This window comes from Vulpes vulpes, chromosome 3 (genome assembly GCF_048418805.1).
Source record: "Vulpes vulpes isolate BD-2025 chromosome 3, VulVul3, whole genome shotgun sequence".
Classification (NCBI taxonomy): domain Eukaryota; kingdom Metazoa; phylum Chordata; class Mammalia; order Carnivora; family Canidae; genus Vulpes; species Vulpes vulpes.
The window spans coordinates 117,013,914-117,020,040 of record NC_132782.1 but is presented as its reverse complement, the minus strand read 5'-3'; positions in this window follow the sequence as shown (position 1 = coordinate 117,020,040).

Genomic DNA, 6,127 nt, shown 5'->3' with positions numbered 1-6,127 from the left:
ATTTCCTGAGGATAAGAGTCCACGTGGTACAACATGTGCCTCTTCCTAGGCCCCCCAGAACTAAGAACAGCACCTGAAGCTCAAAAAACAGTCATCGAATGGATGGATCTGATCCTGTCATCCAGTCCAGCTTCCTCGGTGGCTCCTCAAGGTAAAGTCAAATGTCACGTGTGACCTACAGGCACCTGAGGAACGGGTCTGGTCTGCCTCTCTCCCACTGTGTTCTCCCACCTAAGCTCCAGTCACTCCAGAATAATTATACTGCCAAAGCCCACTGCTTACCTTTCTTGACCTTTGTGTGTGCTCATCCCTCTGGAATGGCCTTTCCTCATTTCTGCACATGGGGCACTTCTGCTCTCAGTGCAGCTCAAAGCTCTCCTCTTCCTGGAAGCCTTCCTGGCTCTCTTCCCACTCACATTTTCTCCTAACACTGTAGGGCACTGCTGTTCTTTATAGGAACTGTGTGTTTACAAGCTCTTTGAGGGTAGGGACGAGTCTTGTTTGATGATTTTAGCTTTAGTGTCAAGGGCTGACCAGTTGGTAGGTGCTCCCCGGATGTTCATTAAATGAATGACTTAATTAATGTCTGAAGAAATGCTAATGATTTCAGAGGCACATGTCTAATTTTTCTCTCTGGCCCTGGCTCCCACTGGCAGAAAGGGGACAAATTCCCCCAAAGACATATTATCCTGGATGACATGAGCCCATGATCCAGGATCCCCCAAAACTCAACTCTAAGAAGATCCCTCTTTGAAGTTGGCTTAAAAAAATCAGGCGTATAGCCCATGGTCTTATTTTTTAACATCCAAGGAAGAACCGGAATATGATTTTTATTGTTGTGTTCTAAAAATATTTTTTCTATGGGTTTTTTTTTTTTTTTTTGCTTCTTCATAATAAAATAGCTTTGGCATGACAATGTTCTTGCATAAGTGAAAATACAATTTCGTGAAATAGTGTTTCGTGAACTTTCAGGGAAACAAGTATCTGATCTAAGTCTGGGGTGCAGGGAGGGGTGGGGGGTTCCAGGCAAGATAGTTCCATCTCCTGTAGAGCAGCCCAGGGCCTAGCACCCAGGGGGTTTGGAGTTTCCAGCTTTTTGAGAGATTTTGGCACCAGAGTCCAGGATCAGTCATCTTCAATCAATCAGCAAATATTTATTGAATGATTATAGCATGGGGAGATGCAGCTGAGTGGAACAGAAGAGGCTTGTGAGCCTGGGTTACTTTCCGTGGCAAGTTCCTCGGGCTGTATCATCACTACTACTCCTTTGCATGATGGAACTAACATTCAGTGCAACTCTTGCCCTGCGACAAGGGTCTGCTTTTATCCTCTACTGACTTTTCACAAACTCTCTAAGGCAGGTAGCATTATTTCTACTAATCAGATGAGAAAAACTGAGGCTCAGAGATCTGTTGCCCATGATCTCATAGCTGGAGCGTAGCAGATCTGGGATCTGAATGTGGCTTCTCTAGTTTTAGACCCAAAGTCCTTAGTAGTGACAGCCAACATCTGCAGGAGTCTTCCAAGGGTACAGAGTATTTTCCAGGAAATGTCTAATTGGATCCTATCACTGTATACTATGGGCCCCAATCATTATAATGCCCATTTTATAGATGAGCAAACAGAGGCTCAGAGGCTCTGGGGGTTCTAGCAACTTGCCACAAGTCCCTGTTGTAAATTATTACAGGACCTGAGCTGCAGCCAAATCCTGTGTTCCTTCTGCTACACTGAATGGGGGACTGGATCATCGGGTTTGGGCCCTGCCCAGCTTCTAGCACAGCACCAGAATTCTAGGAAAATAATTTAATTCTAGGAAGAGAATTCTCACCTACCAGCCCGGAAGAGCCCTCGTGCCACACCGTGGCCCTGCCTGGACTCTGCTCCAGATGCTGTTCCTGGGAAGAGAGAGAGTGTGGGCCTCCAGGCCTGCCGGCGGCAAGTCTGCTTTAGGGCCAGGAGCCCAGCTGAGAGCAGGAATGTGGGGGGGGGGGGGCGGGAACTGCCCGGGCGGCTCACTGCGCAGGAGGCTTTCCAATGAATGGACCATTGGTGGTTGCGGTTACTGGGCCAATTGTGGTTAGGAGAGGGAAGAGGCTCCCAAGGAACACTGCATTCCTGCTCCCGTCAGCAACTCCTGGTGCTCTGGACCCAGTGGGAGCACAGGCCCATCCATCCTCCGGGATTCAGGGTTAAGCCCCCTGCTTGGGGGCTCCGGAGCAGGGCCGTGGCACCCACAGTGGAAAGGGGCTTTCCTGAGGTGGAAGCAGGCAGCCTTGGCTGCGCCTCCTTACCCACCCCCTCTTGTTCCTGGGCCCAGGCACTGCTGAGGAGGCATTAGCACAGCCACTCTGGAGTCCTCTTTTAATTTCGCACAGGGTAGTGCGAAATTAACTGGTTGCACTGGTGCGAAATTAACTGGTGCGAAATTGACTGGTCAACAGATGCACTGCCCTCTTGGCTTGTGGAGTTCTCCCCCCTATTGAGCACCTGCTGGAGTCCAGGCAATGTTCTAAGCATTTTACACATAATAACAACTTTAAAGAAGCCCTCTGTGGAAGATGCCATCATTATCCCCATTTGACAGATGAGGAAACTGAGGCACAGAAAGGTTAAGTTATGACACAGGGTCATAGAGCTAGCAGGAAGCAGAGCTGAGTTTCTTTTTTTTTTTTTTTAATTTTTATTTATTTATGATAGTCACAGAGAGAGAGAGGCAGAGACACAGGCAGAGGGAGAAGCAGGCTCCATGCACCAGGAGCCCGACGTAGGATCCGATCCCGGGTCTCCAGGATCGCGCCCTGGGCCAAAGGCAGGCGCTAAACCACCTTGCCACCCAGGGATCCCCCAGAGCTGAGTTTCAATCCAAGCAATATGGCTACAGAAATTATCTTTTGCTCCCCACCCTCCACGGCTCCCCTGGTGTTGGCTACTCTGAACTGACTCCTCCCCCTCCCTGGGGAGAGTTGCACAGCACCTGCCAACAGGAAAACTTGCCACCAGGCTGGAGGGAGGGCCTGGCCTGGGGTTTAGGGCAGACACAGAGATGATGTTTCAGGCCAGAGTGGGAGTCACTCATGCTTCTCTTTCCCTCACCCAGGGGAACTCTGGAAAGGCTTTCCCTCCACATTCACACCCTCTGATCCAGGCTGCCCCAGCCTGGCCAGCCTGCCCCCACCCCTATTGTGAAAGGCTCCTCTGGGATTTCCCAGGTGGCCTCAGGCAAACCAACATAGAGACCTCAGGCGAGCAATCCTCTTAAATCACATGGAGTGGAAGAAAGGGGTCTGACACCTGAACTCTTCCAACCCTCACGCTCTTCTCTCTCCAGGTTTCTGGCTCCTTGCAGTGACTTTCAGAAGCCAAGCCACTCTGGTCTTTGGCGCACCTCGGACCTTTCCCCATCACTACTCGCCCTGCCTCCTGTTGGACTGTCCCTGGCAGTCTTTGAGCAAGGGGCATGCAATTCAGCTGGACTGGATGAGCGCAGGCAGGACCCAGCATGCAAGAAGCACTCAACAGGGAACAAGCTTATTGCATTAACAGATGAACATGGAGAGCGTAGGCTTTTAACTTCCTGTTTCCAGGTAATTCTCTGCCTCCTTCACTCTGAAGTCATACAGTACCAAAGATAGGAAGTGGGCTTGTGTGCTGCTTGGACAACAGCAGACACATCATCCTCAATGTGGTTCTCTTTTTCCAATGAGTATTGGAACAAAATTTCATTCTAGATGTTTCCTCAGCTGAGGGATTGTGACTCTAGTGGGGCAGGGAGGGCACTTGGGAAGCCCAAACTCACTGTAGGTAAGTTGCTTTATTTCTAGGTTACACTGATCAGCTCTGAGAAGTTTGTGACACCAATCCAAGAGGGCCCATTCCTGCCCACATCCAGGAGATGGTGCCCAGCCTGGTAGTGGCAGGAAGCAGAGGGCAGAGCTGAGCCCCGATAATGATGCAGAGAGCCTACCAGCAATGCCCGCCTTCCGGGGGGTGAGACTCCTGGTGGCATGCCATAAACCAGCACAGGAACTTCCCCAGCTTCAGGGACAGGGGGGACAGCTGGCTCTCCCCCCCCAGCCAGATGAAGAGTGGTCTTACCATCCCCCTTGGTAGTTTATCAGATACAAACTCTTCATGGCAGCCCTGGGAAGCCAGCTGGCAGGGAGCTACCATTCCCATTTAACTGATGAGAAATCCAGCCCAAGATCTGTCCATCATGGTTGCTTTACCACCCTTTGTGTCCACCCACCCTCTTAAAAGAGGGGGAAGACATGTTTAAAAAGGCAGCTGGCAGCACCAAAGACCTGCATGGGGCAGGACGGGAGATGGGATACCTAGCTTCCCTAACCTGGTTAGTCAAGGATCTGGGTACACCCTGGCCCGCCACAGCACGGGGGCCACTTTGATGGAGGAAAGAGAGAAGGAGACAGAGGAGGAGGAGGGAAAGAGGGAGGAAGGAAGGGAGGGAGGAAAGAAAGTAAAGGAGAAAAAAAGGTTGAGGGGAAGAAAGAAGGAACAAGGAAGGAGGAGAGGAGCGGCGAGGAGAGGAGAAGAAATAAAGGGACAGAAGAAAGAACCAGCAAGGAAGCCCTTTGCGATAGAAGTCAACTCCTTGGATCTCAAGGATCTCAAGGGGATATCGCCTATCAAATAATTTCAGGGAAATGACATGTCAACGCCCAGCAAATGAGGCTTTCCTCCCACTTCCTGCCATCCACCTCCATTTCTCTTTTCAACCTCTCTCCTCCCACCCCTGGTTCACTCCTCTGGCCAGCAGGGTCCCTCTCATACTCCCTTCTGCCCTCCTCCAGGGTCAGCTGAGTGCTGCCCTCTTGATGATTCTACATTAGGAAATCATCGAGACCAAAATCTTGGATTGTTCCAAATTCCTCTTTGCCTCCCCAGTGACCCAGCTCCGGACATGACTCTCCCAGAAGTCAGTGTGGAGAACAGTGGCTAATCTGACCAGGGAGAGCACACGGGACTCAGAGTTAGTTCACTTCGAGTCTCACTCCTGATTGTAGACCCCACCCCGGATTGCACCAATTCATGCAATCCTCTGGAGGAGGTGCCTTGGCCTGTCTGGGCCTTCACTTGCTCATTCAAGGCAGCATGGGATGGGAATGCTTCTAGTGCTGTGGTTCCAACACTCCCTGCCTATGGCTGGGCACACGCAGGCCTACACGGGTATGAACAGCCAAGGAGCTAGATGCACATGGACACTGTTCTGCAGGATTAGCCCTGATATCTAATGAGGACCTGCCTACCCAAGGTATCCCAGGCCAGACAGGGAGAGGGGGCAGGAGTACTGGCCCAGTGCAGGAAAAAGCACAGGAGATGCAGCCCAGGGAAGCCCATTAGACGTAACATAAGCTCTTGTAGCCTCAATTTCCCCATGTCTGGTGGTAAAGCACATCTGAAGTCAAGTAGATTCACAGCCTCTCCTTTTCTTTTCTTTTCTTTTTTTTTTTTTTTTAAAGATTTTATTTATTTATTCATTAGAGTCACCGAGAGAGAGGCAGAGACATAGGCAGAGGGAGAAGCAGGCTCCCTGTGGGGAGCCTGATCAGGACTGGATCCTAGGACCCCAGGATCACCTGAGCCTAAAGCAGACATTCAACCACCGAGTCACCCAGGCACCCCAGAACCTCCCTTTGAAGGTAACACAGGCAAGCCGCCGTGAGTCCCGCTGTGGAGTCCTGTGATCCAGGGCGTGCTCATCCCTCTGCAGCTCCGTGTGGACAGAGCTGCCCCCCCCCCCATACCATAGCCCTCCATTCCAAACTGTTCTTTCATAACCAAGCCCTCATTCTGTGCTGTCAGCTGCCCTAGAGACCTCCATGTGTCGCCCATTTGACCTCACAACCATTCCTTGGGGAAAGGGCTTGCCATGGTCATTGTACACTTGAGGAAAGAAGGGCTCAGAAGAATTAAGGGCTTTGTCTAAAGTTACACCGCAAAGCAGTGGCAGAGCTGGGACTGAAATCTGGCGCTGGGGCTCCTAGGTCCACAGGACCCGGCTGTGTCATGGTTTAAGGCTGCTGTGGGGGGACAGACAAAAATGGTAACAAGAGTAACTACAACAGTGGGACTCACTCCCTGCGGGCCCCCTGGGAACACAGACGTGTGC